General features: G+C 42.7%; 1 long non-coding RNA gene across 2 annotated transcripts in view; it reads right to left on the reverse strand.

Moving 5' to 3' along the window:
- Positions 1 to 2,823: 2,823 nt before the first annotated feature.
- The window catches only part of LOC102902008, a 72,664-nt gene continuing 53,978 nt past the window's right edge, over positions 2,824 to 21,509 (reverse strand). For both annotated transcript variants that reach the window (XR_006585519.1, XR_006585518.1), the window contains 3 exons: positions 18,538 to 18,610; positions 3,367 to 3,562; positions 2,824 to 3,109 (listed from right to left, as the gene is read on the reverse strand). This is a non-coding gene — a long non-coding RNA (uncharacterized LOC102902008). The remainder of the gene's footprint in view (positions 3,110 to 3,366; positions 3,563 to 18,537; positions 18,611 to 21,509) is intronic.

Here is a 21,509-nt window from a genome sequence, read left to right on the forward strand (position 1 = left end):
ATAGTGCAGAACATGCTTGGGGTTCTCTCTTCCTCTCTCTCTGCCCCTCGTGCAGTTTCTCTCTCTCTAAAAGTAAATAGATTAGAACTTAAAAAAATAGGAGTGCCTGGGTGGTTCCATCGGCTAAGTGGACGACTTCGGCTCAGGTCATGATCTCATGGTTCATGAGTTGGAGTCCCACGTCAGGCTCTATGCTAACAGCTCAGAGCCTGGAACCTGCTTCAGATTCTGTCTCCCTCTCTCTTTGCTCCTCCCCTCCTTGTGCTCTGTCTGTCTCCCTCTCAAAAATAAATAAACACTTTTTTAAAAAACTTAAAAACAAGAAAATGAATAAAAAATAAAAATAAGGGCGTGTGTGCAAACACCAGCCAATAAGAGTGGGCAAGAACCCCTTCCCCATCTTCAGTATTTATTTTTTTTAATTTTTTTCAACGTTTTTTATTTATTTTTGGGACAGAGCGAGACAGAGCATGAACGGGGGAGGGGCAGAGAGAGAGGGAGACACAGAATCGGAAACAGGCTCCAGGCTCCAAGCCATCAGCCCAGAGCCCGACGCGGGGCTCGAACCCACGGACCGTGAGATCGTGACCTGGCTGAAGTCGGACGCTCAACCGACTGCGCCACCCAGGCGCCCCCCCATCTTCAGTATTTAATGTCTACTTTTCTCCCGCCTCCAAGGAGACTGGAGATACAGACACTGGGGAAACTGAGCGGAGGATGGAAGAGGTGTAGACAGAAGGATTACCAGTGTTAAGTTATGTGACATTTGAGTGGCTCCAGTTCACAAGGTTGTCTGTTCCTCCCCCAGTAGTAGGAGATACTCATCAACTCTTCTGAGGCCCAGTTCTTTGAAGAGGCATTTAATTTGTTCACCTGCAGTCAACACCCGAGAAGCCCAAAGACAGTCATTCATACTCTGTGATTGTTTGCACGGCCCGTCACTCTCATCTGAGGCAGTTAGCTGGTTCTGGCCCTGAATCCATCTTCCTCTCGCCAAGCTCATTCATCAGGACCTTGAGTTCTGCCCGGTGTTCACAAATTGATAAATTGGTGTTTTGTTCTGTTTTGCTCCTTTCTTGAGAAGTTATTTCCCTTTGAAAAGTTTCCACCCATGAGAGACGATACTTGTTTTGGTATGTGATTACAGCTAAATCTTGTATAAATGCATCGATGAAATTGCCTGAACCAAGAATCTACCCTGAACCTAACTCTTAAAGGTGTCAAAAGATTATAAAAGGCTTTTGTTGAGATAGTGTACACCCAGACATGATTGGATGGTTGGCAAATGCAAACTTACAAAATGGCAGCCAGCTCCACAGATGTCTTATGTGAGCAATATTCCTTCCTCGCTTTTCTAATAACCAAAATAATTTTTTGGATCCTCAGGAACTGGTCTGATTTTCATTTCCACTTCACTGGCACTCCCGTGTACTTTCCGGGTTTTTGTATTCATCTATTCATTCCATAAATCCATAAAGCAAATCGTTTAAAAAATACTTATATATCACAATTGGGACAGTTTTAAGAAATGAAAACACAGTGATGTTCTGATTGTCTATTGCGGCATAACAAATCATCCCAAAGCTTAGCCTTAAAACAATGACGATGGACTGCATCATCTCGGCCCTAGTTCGCATTGGCTGGGGTGGCTCCAAAGCTGGGAACTGGAATCATCTGAAGGAAAATGCACTCAACTGTCTGAAAGTTCATGACGGCTATCTGCTGGGACCTCAGCAGGGGCTATCAGATGGAACGCATACACATGGCCTCTCCATGTGGCCTGGGCTTTCCTGAAATATGGTGGCTGAGTTTCTAGGGTGTGTGAGAGAGAGCAGAATAGAAGCCATATCATATCACGCGCCACTTACCCAAGCGGTTACAAAAGCTCGTCCATTTTCAAGAGGAATGGATATAGACTTCTTGACGGGAAGAGTGTCAAAGAATCTTCAGGCATATTTTAGAATCAATCTAGCTAAGATGACCATATAATTCACTGTCCAATGCAAGACGTTTTGAGAGCAAAAGCGGGTGCTTTTCAAGCATGAATAAAACTGTCCTTGGTAAACCAAGACAGGTCACCTCTACTACAATGCTCTCACCAGGCTCTCATAAATCCCTTTGCTTCTAACATTCACTGTGTCATTTTAAAACATACTCTTTACTAATTGAAATTTGTGTTTTAAAATCTATTTTTTGATAATTTCTTGTTTCTAAATCACAACTATTACCTTCAGGTTGCTTGTGGATGATGAATCCGGAGCTTGATGGTTACAAATCTTGTCCCACTATATCCTTCCTGCTAATTGGGACAGCTTCTGGCACGGTGGAGAGAAGTGCTTGGAATGCCTTCTCTCTCAGATGAGAGAAACCCAAGCAGTGGAAGAATTTGCTTCAAGAAATGCTTTTTTAAAAACCTCATTTTTTGGCTAAGTGGTAAAAAAACACAGTGATGACTCATCAGTTGAAATCAGATCCTTCATCCCAAAAAAGTGTTTTTATAAGAAGTGGGTGGTTTTTTTTTTCTTTCCCCAAAGGCAGTCTGCATAATATTTGGTGCTTCTCTTTTTCTGAGTCATACATTCCATCTCAGTGGAAAGTGACAGTTTCAGACTTGAGCCAATAACATTTTATTTTCAGAGCTGTGCACGACGCCCCCTTATCCAGGGATCTGCTTTTGCCTTCATCCCTGAGAGGAGTTCAGGCACGGACCATTCCACACCGACAGTCTCCCTTTCCCCCCTTCCCTTGGCCAGTTATTAACCTGTTTTTCTAAAGACCCTGGAGCAGAATAAATGCCTAGAGAGAGCATTCAGAAACAGCACCTAGTTGTAAATAGGCATGGCAAGTTTATTGTCCTTCTAGAGGCAACCACAGTCAAACACCGTCAATCTCTGTCTCGCAATCCTGGGTCTCCACGCAGGACCCTTTATTCACAACCTCCCCCCCCCCCCACCCCGAAAACATTTTCTTTCTGTTGTTTCTTTCTTGTGACTCTGCAACTCTGTGTCGTTACTGAAAGAAAGTGATGTGATTCATTTCTGATCCATGAAAGCAAACATCCCATCCTGTTCAGTTTGTCTTCTTGGAAGCCTCCACAAATGCCTCCTTGCTAGAAAACAAAAATGTAAAACTTGTATCCATTTCTGTTCCAGAATGAAAGACACAGGAAACTTACGAGTCTGGAGCTAAGGCCTGAGCTTCACAAATTAAGAAGGTATTTAAGAGAGCTTCAATGAGAACATTAAGACTAGGAAACCCGAGGGGGAAGAGTTAAAAGAACGAGCAGGGATTGGGAACAGCAGCATCCAACAGCTGCCTGGATGGCAAGCGGGACTGGACTTAGGGTGACCGACTGTCCCAGCTTACCTGGACTGACGGGGTTCCTGGGATGTGGGACTTTCAGTTTTTTTAATCCAGGAAGTTCTGGGAATACCGGGACAAGTTTGCCACCCTGACTGGAGCTCTCTTTCCTAGTCAGAAGCTACCCCCACTGTTGTGCCGCAAAGAGCCAGGTTCTGCTCTGGAAAGGTAGGAAGGGGCAACGATGATCCCAGGCCAGGAACTGGAAGGGAAAGAACAAAGCCAGAGGCAGAGACTGACATTTAGACTTCCAGGTTCAGTGTGCTAAGTAAGGGATGTTTGGGATAAGAAAGGGGCAGTGGTGGGGCGCCTGGGTGGCTCAGTCAGCTGAGCATCCGACTCTAGATTTTGACTCGGATCATGGTCTCATGGTTTGTGAGTCTGAGCCCTGCATTGGGCTCCATACTGCCAGTGGGATTCTCTCTCTCTTCCTCCCTCTGCCCCTCCCCAGTGCTCTCTCTCTCTCTCTGTCTCTCTCTCTCTCTCGAAGTAAATAAACAAACAAAAAATTAAACAACACAAAAAAGGTGCAGTGATGAGAGTGAACAATCCTGTTAATGGCTCAAAAGCACCGGGCAGAACTCCACCCTGTAAGGAGAGGATCACTCAATTAGGTAAAATGAACAGATTCCACCTGAGCTTTTAAACTCCCTTCCACGCAGCCTTCCAAGAGTCCTTGTGAGGTAGGGGCAGGCTGGGGCTCTAGCCAAATCCCAGGGCTCCGCTCCTGTTCCTCCCACACGCTGTGGACCCTCCCTCTCCACCCATCCCCAGAGGTTGTGCTTTCGTTATTCAAAGCTCCCTTTCTTGTGCTCAGAGGCCCTCTGCACCCCACACGGCTGGGAGCCAGGAGCACAACCCAGCTGGGCCCCCCTGCACTGAAGGAACTGGAGAGGCAGTTAATATCATCAATAATATGGAGTCTCCTCCTTGGTCACTTCTCTCTTCAAGAAAAACAATATCAAAAAGTCAGAAATAAAGCAAAGTAGATACATGACCCCTATTGTCAAGCCTACCTTGGGGTCCTTCGACTTTCTAGTCAAACTTCGTTTGACTTGCTATTTAGTCTTGAGTCAATATTTTATGACTCTCCAAGGTTAGCTATTAATTTGTTGAAAATCATTAAGGTACAAATGGTTTTTATCCAATAGTGATACAAACGATTGTTTTCCTGTAGAGAGAAAAGTGGCATCTGTTTGATAGAAACTATAATTCTAACGGTTATGGTTTTATTGCCTTGAAAAAAATAACTAGTTTGTTTCTAACTTAGTGAACTTATTCCATATTTTTCTTGTACTTCCATATATACGTTATCTTGTACATCTTATACACCTGGTTCCTTATTAACGAGTTAAGATAAAACTGTGAGGGGCACCTGGGTGGCTCAGTCAGTTGGGCATCTGACTTCAACTCAGGTCATGATCTCGTGGTTCATGGGTTTGGGCCATGCATTGGGCTCTATGCTGGCAGCTCAGAGCCTGGAGCCTGATTTGGATTCTCTGTCTCCTTCTCTCTCTGCTCCTCCCCCACTTGTGCTCTGTCTCTCTCTCTCTCTCTCTCAAAAATAGATAAACATTTAAAAAAAAATTAGGCATTTATCCAAGGGACACAGGTATGCTGTTTCGAAGGGACACGTGCACCCCCATGTTTATAGCAGCACTATCAACAGTAGCCAAAGTATGGAAAGAGCCCAAACGTCCATCGCTGGATGAATGGATAAAGAAGATGTTGTGTGTATACACACACACACACACACACACACACACACACACAATGGTGTATTACTCGGCAATGAAAAAGAATGAAATCTTGCCATTTGCAACTACGTGGATGGAACTGGAGGGTATTATGCTAAGCGAAATTAGAGAAAGACAAATATCATATGACTTCACTCATATGAGGACTTTAGGAGACAAAACAGATGAACATAAGGGAAGGGAAGCAAAAATAATATAAAAATAGGGAGGGGGACAAAACGTAAGAGACTCTTGAATATGAAGAACAAACAAAGGGTTGCTGGAGGGATGGTGGGAGGGGGGGATGGGCTAAATGGGTAAGGGGTACTAAGCAATCTACTGAAATCATTGTTGCACTATATGCTAACTAATTTGGATGTAAATTAAAAAAAATAAAATTAAAAAAAAGAACATGCATAGCAATGAATTTCTTTGAGAAAGTGTTACCAAAATTACAAGCTGACAGGCTAATCAGGGTGGCTTAAAGCACAAGTTCTATTTTCTGTTTTCATCTTTTTTTTTTTTTTTAGCATGTCTTGTTTTAAGCAATATGGTTCTTAGGTAATTTGACTGAAAGGCTTTCCTTTCCAACATAAAACTAGAAGAGGAAATTCAAATTAAAAATTATTTCCTTTCTTTGAAAAAGAAAAAAAAGCATCACCATATCACTTGGACACAGCAATTCCACTTCTAGAAGTTTATCCTAATAAAATATGTGCCAAAACGTAAAATAAATAAATAAATAAAAACACATAAAAAAACATGTACTCATAATGTATTTTTATGGGAATTATGGGGTTTTTTTAAGCATTTTAATAATTATGCCCTGGGAAGTTCTCCCCACAGCACCTCTATTTTTGGTTCTCCTTGGACCCACAAAAATACAGTCTTAAGTCATGAGTCCTCTTCATCTTTCTGTTCTTCAATCACTGATGACACCCTGGGCCTCCCTCAGGGTTGCGGTAAGGGGCAGCTTCAGGTTAAAAAAAAAATTTTTTTTAAAGGAATTATTCAGTTGCAGAGTTATAGATAATAGGAAAATCAGGATGCTAAGATGTCCAGCAATGGAAAATAAAAAATTGTGGTACATCAACATTAAATATTATGCAGCTATTAAGTATAATCATTGTCAAGACTATTGCAGCAACATGGAAAATGCTGAGGTGAGCTTGTGAGAAGACAGTATTTAAGATAGGAACTGGAAGTTAAGACAAACATGAAAATATCTGTGAGGAGGTGCTCGTAGGAAGATTTCTCATCCCCCCTCCCCAAATTTTATGTAAGATGTTTTTTGTCCTTTCAATGAAAAAAAATTCTTTTTTAAGAAAATTTAAAACCCAAGCAACCAGGACATCATTATTATGTGATATTATTGATGTCATTAACACCAACATGGTCATAAAACTATCATTAGGAGATTTCACTGAATAACTCTCCTGAAATCTCCCCAAACTTGCCCATTCTACCACTCTTTCACCTCTGAATGCTTAAGAGCCCTAAGGTCACTTTCAACTCAATCATGCTGTGTGACCAGAACTGGTCACACAGCATGATTGAGTTGAAAGTGACCTTAGAGGCAAAGCTCTAAGGAAAGGCAAAGCTCTAAGAATTAGAGCTTGGTGGGTAGGAATCGGAGAGGTGAGCTTCCAAAGGTTTATGAAAACAAATGAGACCTCAACTCTCAGCCTCACGGACAGGGATGTTAGCAGCTCTGCCCACAGACTCTCAGGTCCCCTTTGGGGGCAGTCATGTTCCAGACCCATATCTACGCTTACGGCACTGTTCTTGGTGCCCAAAACTCTACCCAACTCACCCAAATTCAATTTTAGGTCAGAGCTGCTGAACATGCACCCTCTAGACCCCAAACTGGGACCCAGGACCAATATCCCTTTTGCCCACCCTGCCTTCCCACAGCTTGGAACATCTATGCCTGGCCACGGAGAGCCCTTCCTGACCATAGATGTGGCATCTGGTTGTCCTTCTGAGGACAGACCTTTCCCTCCCCACCCTCTTGGAGAAAACCACAAAAACAAGACAGGAGCCAGCTGTGTTCCAAGGGGAATATTTTCACCCTACTCCCACTTCATTAAGCTCTTTGGCCCAGGACACAGGCAATGGGACATTTATGAGGCTTCCCAGAGGTACCCATGCAACAGGCCCAACTACCTGCCAGCTCCGACCTCACTTGAAGTTGCTTTTGGTTCTCCAGCAGCTGATGTTTTAAAGCTGGCTCATCTTCTGAGTGCATGTATTTACAAACAGACTGTACTGATGTTCCTTAAAAAACTCCCTCCTTCTGAGTCCTTGACTCAGTCTGTGTTCATTGAGTCAGAGTCATATTTTGTTTGATATGTTGGTGCAATCTTAGCTGTTTTTCAAGCACAGATCCCAAGCATCAGCTTCTGATGGGCAGGGACATAGTTTACATTTCTTGATAGCCCAGGAGTGAACACAGAGCCCTACAAAGAATAAATATCTCTTGGAAAACTGGAAACCACTCAAATGTTCATCAATAGGGAATGGATAAACTAATTATGGTTTCTTTATACAACAAAATGTTATTCAGCTATAGAAAGATGCACTGACACATGAAACAACATGAACAAATGTCAAAAGCATGACATTGAGCAAAAGAAACACACACAAAAGAGCATATATGGTATGATTCCATTTCCATGAAACTCTGGAACCAGCAATGCTACTCTGTGATAGAGGTCTATTATAGACTGAATGTTTGTGTGTCTCCCCCTCCCCCCCAAATTCCTGTGTTGAAGCCTTAATTCCCAGTGTGGCTATATTTGGAGATGGGGCCTCTAAGAAAGAAATGAAGGTTAAATGAGGCTGTAATGGAGAGGCCCTGATCCAATTAGATTAGTGTCTTTCTTTCTTTTTGTTTTTAATGTTTATTTATTTTTGAGAGAGACAGAGTGTTAGCGGGGAAAGAGCAGAGAGAGAGGGAGACACAGAATCTGAAACAGGCTCCAGGCTCTGAGCTGTCAGCACAGAGCCTGACATGGAGCCAGAATCCACAGACCACGAGATCATGACCTGAGCTGAAGTCGGATGCCCAACCGACTGAGCCACCCAGGCGCCCCAAGATTAGTGTCTTTTTAAGAAGGGAGACCACAGTGCTCACATACATACAAAGAACAGGTCATGTGAGGACACAGTGGGAAGGTGGCAATCTACAAACCAGGAAGAAGGCTCTCACCAGGAACTGAATTGGCCAGAACCTTGATCTTGGACTTTGAGGCTCCAGAACTGTGAGAAAATTAATTTCTGTTGTTTAAGCCACCCAGTCTATTGTATTTTATTATGGCAGCCCTATGACAAGATGAAAATAGTGGTTACCTCTGGGGAAGTTGGTATTGACTCGAAAAGGACACAAGGGAATTTTCTAGGGTGAAGGAAATGTACATCTTGATAGGGTGGTGGTCACATGGATACTTACATATGTATATGCAAAAAAGCATCGAGCTATACACTTAAGATATGTGTATTTTACTACATGTAGATTGTAACTCAATAAAGAAATGAAAAAAAATTGATAAGAAAAGTTATCCCTTCACTATAACTCACACCCTCTAACTGATCAACTTGGGATATTGGTTTATCAAACACCCACTATGGGCAGATTCTTGCAGTAGCCACAGACATAATGACAGAGAAGGGGAAAGGGAGCTTGGGCCCTAGATCTCAGGGAGTCTTTTCAACTCCAAAAGCAATATCTGGAAGTCCTCAAGTCACAGCCACTGTGGCAAGTTGTACCAAATGCTAACAGCTCATTAAGAGACTTTTGACACTCTGGAAGTCACATTAATTCCTTCATGCTTCTACTGAGGCAGCTGTTGCCTGCTCCCTTCAAGAACCAGGCAGACCCCTGATGTGTTCATCTGCTGGAAAATACCACCAGGAAAAACAAAAGAGAAATGGGAAAGCTGGTGTAGAAAGTCTTGGTGAGATATTAAACTGTGAAATTCAGACCTTAAACACTCCCTCTACTCAAGCAAAAGAATCTGCAAAAGTATTTACGCCCACATTTCAGCAGTTGACTTTTCTGTAGAGTACAGTATTAATGGAGTTGTTAGCAACTTGGGGCAAAAATGAGAAATTCTTCCCCAGGTTGTTCCCACTCCTTTCTTTCCAGAACTTTGACCAGGCCAGTGGAACGCAGTAAGATACCACTGAAGAAGCCTTGTAAACGAGGGGCAAGATTGACATATTGCCTCCCAGGGAGAAATGTGCCATTTCCTTTCCAGGCTCTCTGCAATTACAAAAAAAAAAAAAAAAAAGTTGTTTTCGTAAAGTCACTGACATTCTAGAAAATGTGTTCCACCGCTTGTCCCTTCTATGTTCTTAAGAGAACATCGTTGGTTGATCACAGCACTGTTAATCATGGAGTCCAGTTTCAGAGGTAGAGACGTGCTTGAGCCAAATGGTGCTGGCTCATGACAGCCAGTTGTTAAATGTTAGGAATCTTGCTAGCTGGTTGCTAAACATGCTCATTATTAAAAATTAAATTATATAAATTTATACTTACATGAACATTAAAAAAAAGGTAATGGGGTGCTCAAAATTCATCACTTCCTAATTATTTGACTACATTTTATTATTATTATCTATGTACCTAAGGTTACTTACATATATGGTGTCTGGAAACACTATACAATGATGTGCTGTAAAACAGTCTCAGGAACCGGCCCTGAGGTAAAATCTCTGCCATTTTATTGTCAGTCTTGTCCATAATGGCGGCCCTGGCGAAAGCCGCAGAAGGCAATTTGTTGGGGTAGAATGAAAGTGGAAGGGTTGCCTTTGGGCTGGGGTGGCAGGCAGGGTGGGCTAATTTGCAGGACCCAGTGTAAAATGAAAATATGGGGTGGTTTGCTCAAAAATTATTAAAGATTTCAAAACGGCAACAGCAGAACATTAAACTAAGCATGGGCCCTTGTGATCACAGCGCCCCTTGTGAATGCCCACAAAACCAACTCTGGTAGCAGGTCACCGTTTGCCTGTGGGAATCTTATATTATCTGAGTGTTTGTAATGCAGGGGCTGCCCACTTGATTTTCAAGGACAAAGTTTCCAGGCAAAAGTCTCGAAAGCCCATGCCCTAACTTTGGAGGAGAGCGATGGTCCTGGAGGGGCCAATAGAATAGATCTCAGGGTTTGAGGAGGTTCCACTTCCCTGAAGCCCCAAAGGTTCCAGAGCCCTGGGCCCCTACTGGAATCTGGAGTGGACACAGAGATGTCCCGGGGAGATAGGGACAGAGGTGAAGGTGGAGAACCTTGCCCTTGGCAGTCCCTCTAGAAAGGAGGTCACAGCTGAGCAGATAAACACCCACAGGAAGCCCCAGCCCCGCTCTGCCTCAGAACAAGTCCCAAGTGTCTCAGGTCTGACTCTTCCTCTTTGGCCAAGTCACCCCTTTCTACTCTCTGATGCTGCCTTGAGAAGAAGCCAAACCAACAGAATGACCAACTTATCCCTGGGATTTCCTAGTTTTAGCAATGAAAGCCCCATGGCTTGGGAAACTTAGAACTGAGATGGTTGGTCACTCTACAAACCAATGTCACAGCAGGAGGCCCCAGTCTGAAAAGGCTTAAGTCCTTCCTGTGGGCAGACGTCTTCTTAGACTAACTGGCTAAGTTCCAATAATTTGATGCAACAGATCAACTCCTGGTTTACTATCTCCAGGTACATTTTCCCTCATTGTTCACCAGGATCTTCCATCATGCACAGCCAGATATAGCAAGGGCATCCTACTAACTATGGCTATGATCGGTGATTGGCAGCAGCTACCCTGGGTTTTTCCCACCTGAAACAACCCCACCCACGCCCTGGGCAGTGGTCCTCATCTCTGGATACACGTGAGAATCCCCTGGGGGACTGGGTTTCAATGTTGTTCAAAGCTCCCAGTCATTCTGATGCACAGCCAGAGTTAAGATCCACTGCCCTAAGGACTTGAAACACTGGGCGCTCGAATGTCTCTATGTCCAAAATACAGTTTTCTGAGGAAAACCTTGCTTCTATCCATGGTCCGCTCCAGCCCACCTCCCTGTGAGTGTGGAGTGGATCTCCACAGGCATAAGTCCCAGTGTGAACCATAACAATTTTTTTCAAACCAAAGAGAATATAACCCTTATATTACATTTTCTTGATTATCAAAACATTTGATACTACTCGTAACTGACCAACATGCACATTTTTTTCTCTAGGTACGTGCCGTTTAAAGATTAAAACCCTGAAAAAAAAATAATAAAGATTAAAATCCTGGATCCCAGGTTTCATAGACAATGACCAGGGGAATCTATTGATTATACGGTTGGAATGTTCTTATTCTATGAATATTGTGATTCTGATGACTAGTCATATTTCCTTCTTTACATTGACTGCTAGGAAGATCGGAGTGGCTCACTTTTAGCAATTGCATAGACTTCATGATCTACGCGTCATATGCTAATTTTACTTCTGGTGTCGTCTCACTCCCTAAGCTGACTTTCCCTTTGACCCAGCGTCCTTAGCTATTTATTCTGTTCAATAAAATTGAATGTACACACAAGCTGCCACAAACCCTTTCAGAAGAAAGTCCTAAAATACAAACAAATAAAATGCAGATGGTAATTGCTATTTTTAGGAAGGAGCAGAGCATAAAAATGTTGTACAGACTCTACAAAGCAGTTCATGCTGATTCTTGTGATGCAAAGCTTCCAATTTTTAATCCAAAGCTACCTTTTCAGGATGCATGCTTTCCCCCACAACTCATACAGAAAAAGGACTGATGCCCAAATACCCAATCCAAGAAACGTCCTTTGGCCTTTCTCTGACATTGTCTTCTGGTCTCTCCGAGAGGCCCAGTAAGGAGCAGAGGATTGCCTTCAAAGCACACTTATCTTCCCCAATCAAGGACACAATTATGTAGATTGGTTACAAGCTCAACTATGCACTTTGTGAGAGTGATTTCACTGCTGGGTTGGAGAGCTACCACAGTCAGTTCTTCTAATTAATTTATTTGATTTATTTACAGAGTTGTGAGAGAGTCTTAAAATCAATATGCAAATATAATTTAAAATGCAGACCAATATTTTGAGCCAAGAGCGTGGGCATTTTTAATGGGAATGCAGGGTAGTTTTATGCCTGAAGCTATGGCTCTTTGTGGCTGGTGACTTGGTTCTCCATGGGGTTGTATTTGCAGATGCTAGGAATTTGGTTTCCAAGAACTCTCTTGTTCGGAAAGCAGGGACGCTGTGTGGGTTGTTTAAGATTTATTCACTTTCCTCCAGCTGCATGACAATTCAGAGGTTCTATATAAATGGCTCAAGTAAAATCTCCATTTTATAATGCATGTCCAGTTTCCATCAGAGAACGTTAGCAGTGAGAATTCTCTGGGAACATCTCATCCTTTCTTTCTGTGAATATATGGAAGCATTTCCAGGACTACATAGACAATGAGTTGCAGAATTTGGACTGGGATCCAATGTCCACCACACTTGTGAGCAACCCCAGATGAGGTGCATAAACTTCAATTCTAGCCTCTAAGACAATCTCTCAGAAATTTCCTCCAGACTTACCTCCAACTTACTCAGTATACTCACAATGTCCTTATTTAAGAATTGCAGGGGCGCCTGGGTGGCTCAGTCGGTTAAGCGTCCAACTTCAACTCAGGTCATGATCTCGCAGTCCGTGAGTTCAAGCGCCGCGTCAGGCTCTGGGCTGATGGCTCAGAGCCTGGAGCCTGCTTCGGATTCTGTGTCTCCCTCTCTCTCTGCCCCTCCCCCGTTCATGCTCTGTCTCTGTCTCAAAAATAAATAAACGTTAAAAAATTAAAAAAAATAAAAAAAGAATTGCAGAATTACCTGGGGGGGGGGGGTCTATGCCCCAAACTGTCTAGACACATAGCCTTCTGAACATGAGTCCTACTGGAAGGCTCCAGCAGGCCATGAGAGTTCTCTGTTCAGGGAACCAGCCCTGCCTCCTCTCTAAAGTCAGGGAGGGCCTACATTTCTGCCTGCTCCACTCTTGCTGATTGGCAAACCGCTGTTGTCAAGAGTCATCTCCAGCCTATACACTTTCTCTCAAGGATCATCTCATGTTTGTAAAGAGATCACAAAAGATTTTCAAAAGCCTCCTTTAGAGACAGTCCCACTCTTGTGAATTGGGACACTGTGCAAAGGACATCCAAGGAGCAAATCCCAGTCCCCCATCTTGGGGACCATTGACCTCTTTATCTTCCTATACCTGAGTGTCCTATAGCACCCGCCCTTCCCCTTCCAGGTGCTGCACAGTGTAAGGAGAGTTGGATACTGAACCAGAAGCATCCAGCATCTGGATCATGTCAGACCTTTGCATATCAGACTATATGTATTTTCTAGTCTTTCCCTAGGGACTAAGATTGGGTTGCTCACAAATTCATCTCCTCTCTATCCTTTTGGATTTTACACTGTCAATGTTCACAGATTAGCTATTTCCAATGCCTTCCCATCTCAAATGGCAGATAAAAGTGGAAGAACTCAGGTTCAGCCAAACTGTGGAGAAATCACGAGCTGTGGACATGTGACCCATTGTTTGGGTGTCCAAGATTGTAGTAACGCTGGCTAGGGTTTATTTCACACATCTACCCTGCTGTGTCCAGCTCTGATCCGGTCTACGGAAGGGAGGCAGAAGCTTTAAAAAATGAAGATAAACAATGAGGTCACAGGCCAGAACAGCCAAGTCCTCCTGGACTCAGCCACAAAACAAAACAAAACAAAACAAAACAAAACACAGAAAAAAACAAAACCACAACAGTCTTTAGATCACTATGAGTCAAAGAATCGTGTCTGGTAGGGTCAACTAGGCTGGGACTCACCAATTGGGAGAGTAATGGCTAAGAGTAATGGCTTAGAATTGAGGAATATATATGTATTTCTTGGTGATTCTGCCCTTCTGGTTGACCACTGACCCCTGACTGAATAGGTACTCTGCCATTCCCCACAACCAGTGGCCTCTCCCTCCCTCTGTGTTGCAGAAAATGCCAGATGGTGGCTAATTCCCTAGTCTCTGCTTCCACAAATACTGCCATTGCAAGCTCCTTCTGACAATCTCTGTTCTGTGTGCAGGTGGAAGGTTGGGCAGGCAGCCCCGTCTCAGCTATGGAGTGGGTTGACTGGCTGTGCAGACTAGCAGATGCCAGACAAATAGCCCAGTAGGCTCAGCTATTTTTTCACGAGAAGAAAAATGCCAGCACAGTGACAAGAAATCATGGAGAACTCCACCAGCCATGACAAATGGTTGTCCTTGGACATCTGATAAACCTCGAGGCAGGAGGGAGGTGAGCTCACTAGACAGACACAGAGGTGCCTTGCCACGCGCACGTCAGGGCAGACTTCTCAGCATCTCTTGACTGTCCCGGGATGCCTGAGATTGTACATGAGATAAAGATACATTTTCCTGGGCTCATACCCAACAGGTGGAGTTTTGCACATCTTCCATCAGAGAGGTTGCAAATTGGCAGTCTGTGGGCTGAAGTTGGCCTGCCAACATGTTTTCTTTGGCCTTAACGGTGTATTTTAAAATGTTTGAATTCGTTGCCAACTTTTACTAATTGGGGATTTCACATTTTTAAAAATATGAATTTCCCACTTTTCTTGAAAGATCAGGAGATTTGAAAAGGATAGGCCTATTTTTCCTGCATGGCAAAAATTGGCTGTACTGAGCGACAGCTGTTCTTGTCCAACCGGGATAGGAACTTGCCAGCTCCTGCAGTCCCACCTGGCCTATTTCTCTTGCTTTTGTGACCTGCCTGACTTCTGGAGGCATCTGAGTTTACAGCCCCGGCCGTCCTGTCTGTTACAGATCCCCCTCTCCCACTATAGTAGAAACCCAGGCTGAAGGTCAATTGCCAGGCTCTGTATCCCTTTGCCTGAGGTTTTTCTTTGGTAGCTACTCCCGCTGCTCCCTAGAAGGTCATAAATTGCCCCTTCCCAACAGTCTCCAACTGATGGGAGTTGGTGCATGCAAACTCCAGCTTCCTCCCCCTGTTTGGGATTATTCTGAGACACATGTTGTACCCTGGGTCCCAGAGGTCGGTCCCCCAAGGATATTAAGCTCTAGTTACGCACTGTGGTAACTGTGGGATGACATACCCTTTAAAGGCTACCTGACTTTTCCTGTCTCTCTTCTCTCCCCACCAGTGTTTTTCCTTTCCTTTCCTTTCCTTTCCTTTCCTTTCCTTTCCTTTCCTTTCCTTTCCTTTCCTTTCCTTATCTCACCTGAATAAATTAAGTGTACAGTTTATCATACAATAATGAGAATTTGTAGTAGCTACGCTTTATGCAGTTGTCATGAACACAGAAGTAGCGAATACTGAACCGTTGCTTCTGGGGGTTGGGTTCCTAGGCTTTTGGTCACAATGTTTTCACCAACCAATCAATATATAACCTTGTTTTTTGTGTTTATGTTCAAAGATATGTTATTCAATATATACTACTGATTCATAAACATTGAACTTGTCACTAACGGCACTATAACTCATGACTGAACGAAGCTTATTTAATACATATTTTCTCCATGAAGCACATCACAGCCTTCTTGGGCTTAGGAACACTTGACAGCACTTAAGTAATAGGCTTGGGGGCACCAACGAAAAGCACAAAAATGGGGAAAATGTGGCACAAAATAGAACGTGAAAAAGGATACTTGGTTACAATATAGGAGCTGAAACAAGAAGGCAGAGTGTTACCATGTTTGACTTCAGCTGGCAGTGGACATATCAGGTGACCCCATCTTTTTTGTCACACTCTGCATGTCCACAAGTGAATGTGAAAGTGCCACGGATGTTGATTTTGAGATTACAAATATTATAGTAAGGAGGCAAATTCACAAATATCTGTGAATAATGAATAATCAGCTATACCCCAGAGTCAGCTTCTGGGGGACCCCAAATAAAGACAGCACCACAGAAACGATTTCTTCCTCAAATAACTCAGTAGCAACTAAAAACACTGGGAGAAATATTACACTATGGTTTTCAGGGATTGGCCAACAGGCAGCACAGGATCCCCAAGAGAGGGGACCAAACAAGGTGAGTCCTAAGATTTCCCCAGAGTATTGCCTAGAGACTGTTTCCAGGTTGCACTGCAGGAAAGAGGAACCCAGGTGGAACCTGGGGGTAGGCGTGAGTTGAAGAGACGGAGCTGGGGGACCAAGGAGGCCAAGCTGGTTGGAATTTACAAGGCGAAGTATTGGAGAGTCAAGAGCTGTGTGCAAAGAGAGCTTCAGAGGTTTGCAAGGATCTGTGAGTCTTCATATGAGCTCTGATCAGGACATGGGTGAGAGGAAACATGAGGAAGAAGGGAACAGAGGGAAGAATCCTCAGAGCTTACAGAGGGTGGGGAATATTAGTGTTCCCACCAGCCAGAGTGGAAAACCTTGTAATTCCGGGGGCATCAGGCAGAGAACTCAAAAGGGTCTTGCTTCGGTAGTGGGGACAAATTGGCCCTCATCTAAAGACTGCTCGGAGGCCAAGCTGTTTCCGAGTAAGTGTACTACCTTCCAGAGCAATGCTCAATAATACAGAAATACAAAAATATCCAACAACCAAGAAGATAAAATTCACAGCGTCTGGCATCAAAGAAAAAATTACTAGGCATGCAAAGAACCAGTAAATTATGACCCGTAGTGAGGAGAAATATTAATAGAAACAGACCAAGAAATGACACAGATAGTATTAGTAGACAAGAACATGGAAACCATTGTCATAAATACATATTCCCAACATTTGAAAGTGGAGGACAGATTGAGCATCTTAGGTAGAGACATGGAAGATATAAAAAAAGATCCAAAGAGAACTGCTAGTGATAAAATTAGAATGTTTCAGATGAAAAATGAAAAAATACACTGGATGGGGTTCATAGAAAATTAGATGCTACAGAAGGAAAGATTATTTCACTTGAAGACAGAGCGACAGAAACTAGAAATAGGAAATCAAATTCAGAGAGTAAAAAAAGAGTAAGAGAAATCAGAGGCTTTGTTAGAGGGTGGCTTCAAATTGCAGGTCATTTAGGCCCATCCCTGGAACCCGGTGGTATGTGGGCACTTGTGGTCCTTGGGAGGAGACACAATGGAGAAGCTGGACCAGGGGCCAACTTTCCCAAATACTCTGTCAAGGAGAAGGCACAGACAAGCCTCCTGCCATGCTTGGCTTAAGGTGGCTTCCAAAGCTCCCTAGATTTCTTCCTTCAGGCCTTAGAGATTCAGTGGGGAGCTGCCTACTATATAATTTTAAGGGATGTTCTTCCCAGGAAATGGAAGGAATGGCTGTGGAATTTTCTGTCTCTCCAGTTCCTTTCCTTATTTTTGCCCTCCCCAAAACATAGGAACCTTTCGTTTTAAGTCTGTCCACTCATTAATCAGAAAGGATAGGTGACAAGAACAACAAAATGAAGATGAGAGAAATGTCCTAAATACCACCCTAAGTTTTCACAGCTCTTGTTTCTACTGGATGGTAAAATATAAAAATGGCAGTGGGTTTGCTCTTCTCAATGGACATCTCTGATGCTAATAATATACACTGAGTAAAGGCTGAGGCCATGCAGAAATGGATATTCAAACACTAGTAAGATACCAGCTAACTTTCTTTTGATTATGAAATATCTCAAACATTGAAAATCATGTAATAGACACTCACGTATTTACATTCCGAGTTTTTAAAAAGTTGATTTGTGCTCATACGGGCCTCAGATCTTTGGTTTTAATCAATATTTGAAGTTATGGAACAGCTACATCCCCCTCCCCTACTCTATTCCATTTTTTCCTCCATTTCCAGTAGTGCTCACCTCCTAGAAGTGTTTTAGTTTTTAGTAATTTTTATGTTTACCACATGTGCTTAATATGTGGTATTATTTTGGTTATTTCAAAAATGCACACAGGTATTACACTGTCCCATTACAACGTAAGTTTTCACGCGATATTATGTTTTACAGATTTGTGTGTGTTGATGTAGTTCATGTAGTTTTTGTTCACTCATTCTAACTGCTTGTATGGAACTTCATTATGTGACATTATGTGGACATTTGGGTTATTTCCTATCTTCTGTCATTACAGTGCTTCAGTGAATATCCTTGTACGTGTGTGTGTGTGTGTGTGTGAACATGTACAAATATCTTCCCAGAAGTGAGAATGCTGGGCTGTCCAGTGCGTGCATCCTTGACATTACTGGATATTGCCAAAATGCTCCTCAAAGACACCAGCTTACACAGCCGCCAGTAACGTGAACTGTCCCTTTCCTCCCCATCCTTGACTGAATTAGTATCACCAGGCTTTAAAAATTTTACCAGTCTGTATCTGGACTCGCTGTTCTGTTCCATTGATCTGTTTCTCATTCATTTGCCAATACCACACTATTTAATTATTATAGCTTTATAAATTTAGATATCTAGGGAGAGACATCCTTATTCTTCAAACTTACCCATTCTTGGTTCTTTACCCTTCTGTAGGAATTGTAGGACGGCTTGTGAAGATCTATGGAAGCTCAATTAGGACTGTGAATAAAATGAGAGTGAATTTATAGATGAATTTGAGAAGAATTCACATCTTTATGATATTGAGTCTTGTCACCCAGGATCATGCTGTTTCTCTGCAGGTTTGCTTTTATTCCTTTGATAAAATTTATATCTTGCCCACAAATTTTGTGAGACTTGTTACTAGGTACCTTAGAGTTTTTGTTGCTCAGATACCATTTCTCACTTACCAGGTAGGCTAAGATTAAAAAGGTTAATAACATTCTATACAGGTAATACCATGGGGAAACAGACATTTTTATCTTTTATTGTTGCAAGTGTAAATTAATTCAACCTCTTTGGAGTACAATTTGTAATAGCTTTAAAGTTTTTAATGCGGGGCGCCTGGGTGGCTCCGTCGGTTAAGAGTCCGACTTCGGCTCAGGTCATGATCTCGCGGTCCGTGAGTTCGAGCCCCGCGTTGGGCTCTGTGCTGACCGCTCAGAGCCTGGAGCCTGTTTCGGATTCTGTGTCTCCCTCTCTCTCTGCCCCTCCCCCCATTCACGCTCTGTCTCTCTCTGTCTCAAAAATAAACATTAAAAAAAAAAATTAAAAAAAAAAGAAGTTTTTAATGCACATTTTATTTGGCCCAGAAATTCCACTTGCAAGAATTCACAAATAATATGCACACATATGTGAGATGTTGTATGTGTAAGGATACGGAAGGCAGGATTATTATAAAAGCAAAAATTGGTAACAACCTATATGTGTATTGGTACAAGACCGGTTAAATTAACCACTGAATAGTTTACCCAGTCAGTGAAATACTATATGGCTGTTAAATAAAATGAGGCAGCTTTATAATGTCCAAGATTTTATTTTTTTTTTCTTCTTCCTGCTTGCTTTAGGTTTAGTTGGCTGTTCGTTTTGCAGAATCCTAAAGTAGTAGGTTAGGTTATTGATTTGAAATTTTTCTTCTCTTTTTCTTTTAATTTTGTTAATATTTATTTATTTTTGAGAGACAGAAAGAGACAGAGTGCAAGTGGGAAAGGGGCAGAGAGAGAGGGAAACAGAATCCGAAGCAGACTCCAGGCTCCTAGCTGTCAGCACAGAGCCCGATGTGGGGCTCGAACTCACGGACCCTGAGATCATGATCTGAGCTGAAGTCGGGAACTTAACCGACTGAGCCACCCAGGTGCCCCTCTTCTCTTTTAATATAGGCAATTACAGCTATAAATTCCCCTCTATGTAGCTTTAGCTACATCCCATAAGTGTTGGTATGTTTTATCTTCATTTTCATTTATTTTAAGTTATTTTCTAAGTTCTCATACAATTTGACCCATTGGGTGTTAAGGAATACATTGTTCAATTTCCCATATTTGTAAATTTCTAAATTTCTTTCTGCTATTGATTGTAATTGGTTGGAGAATATATTTTGTACAATTTCAATACTTTTAAATTTATTGAGGCTCATTTTATGGTTTACCATGTGTTCTATTGTGGAGAATGTTCCATGTGCACTTGAGAAGAGTGTGGGCTTTGTGACTGATGAGTAAAGAACAGAGCCACCTCTTAAAATTCCTTTCATCTCTTCTCCTACTGTTGTTTTCTGTAGTTATTTTTGGGCATCTCATCCTCCAAACTTGACATCTGTCACTCTCATGCCCCGTCTGTTGGGCTTTCTTCATGTTTTCCCTTTTCTCCTGTCTCACCTCTTTATTAGACGGATCGACTGAGCCTCTTTCATGGTGGATCCCCCTCCTCCGCCCCTTTCTCCTCTTTATTCTCCACTTTTCCCATCATTCAGATTCTCCCAGACCAAACTAGAACCTGAGAACTGACCAACACGAGAATCCATTTCTCTTCCCCATGCCTCTCTAGTTCAGTGTCTCTCTATCCATTTTCCTAAAACTGCAGCACAAAAAGTCCAGGAACTGGGTTGATAAGGAGAAAGCTCTCCATATGATCAGAATTCTCCGTGTGGTTAAAATGAGCTGATGAAAGGGGCGCCTGGGTGGCGCAGTCGGTTAAGCGTCCGACTTCAGCCAGGTCACGATCTCGCGGTCGGTGAGTTCGAGCCCCGCGTCAGGCTCTGGGCTGATGGCTCAGAGCCTGGAGCCTGTTTCCGATTCTGTGTCTCCCTCTCTCTCTGCCCCTCCCCCGTTCATGCTCTGTCTCTCTCTGTCCCAAAAATAAATAAACATTGAAAAAAAAAATTTTTAAACAAAAAAAATGAGCTGATGAAGACAAAAATTTTCCTTCTAAACCCACCTTCCATGGATCAAGACCCAGTGGGAGGGTCATGGCAGGATCAGCTTCCTCCCTCAAGGTCACCTGCTGAAGCTCCTTCTTAGTTCTGTCTATATGTCACAGAACTAAAGGCAGGGCTTTGAGAGTGACAGCCTCAAAGTTGGAACCAGTTTGGCTTTAATTCATTATTGACACACTACTAAAAAGCCCTTTGGAAATTACAGCACCAGCAGGTGCCAAGCATGCAAGATCCCACGCAGCTTTCTAAGATCTTACAGCCTGTGGATGGGTGGAGAGATAATTGCACTTTCGTTGTTCATCAGCAGGCCTGGAGAAACGTCAGGCCTTTACATTTTATTTTGTTTTCTTCATATTTACCCAAATATTTGTACACATCTCTATGATTACTCCCAGCAAAGTCTGTGGCTGTAATTGCTTGTGGACCTCTCTTACTGACCATATCTTATTCATTTTTTTATCCTTCATGCCAAGCACCTTGCCTGGCACATAATGAATATTCAGTAATGTTTTCAGAATGAATGGAGGCAACATAATAATAAATACACCCAGTAGGGTTTCACAGTGCTTTTCCAAAAGAGTAATTATAAGTACTGCAAACCTCATATATTGGTCACTTGACTCATCTCTCTCTGAAATCCACATCGAGCCCGGTGCAATTATTCTTCCAAGT

The sequence above is a fragment of the Felis catus genome, chromosome C2 (genome assembly GCF_018350175.1).
Source record: "Felis catus isolate Fca126 chromosome C2, F.catus_Fca126_mat1.0, whole genome shotgun sequence".
Classification (NCBI taxonomy): Eukaryota; Metazoa; Chordata; class Mammalia; order Carnivora; family Felidae; genus Felis; species Felis catus.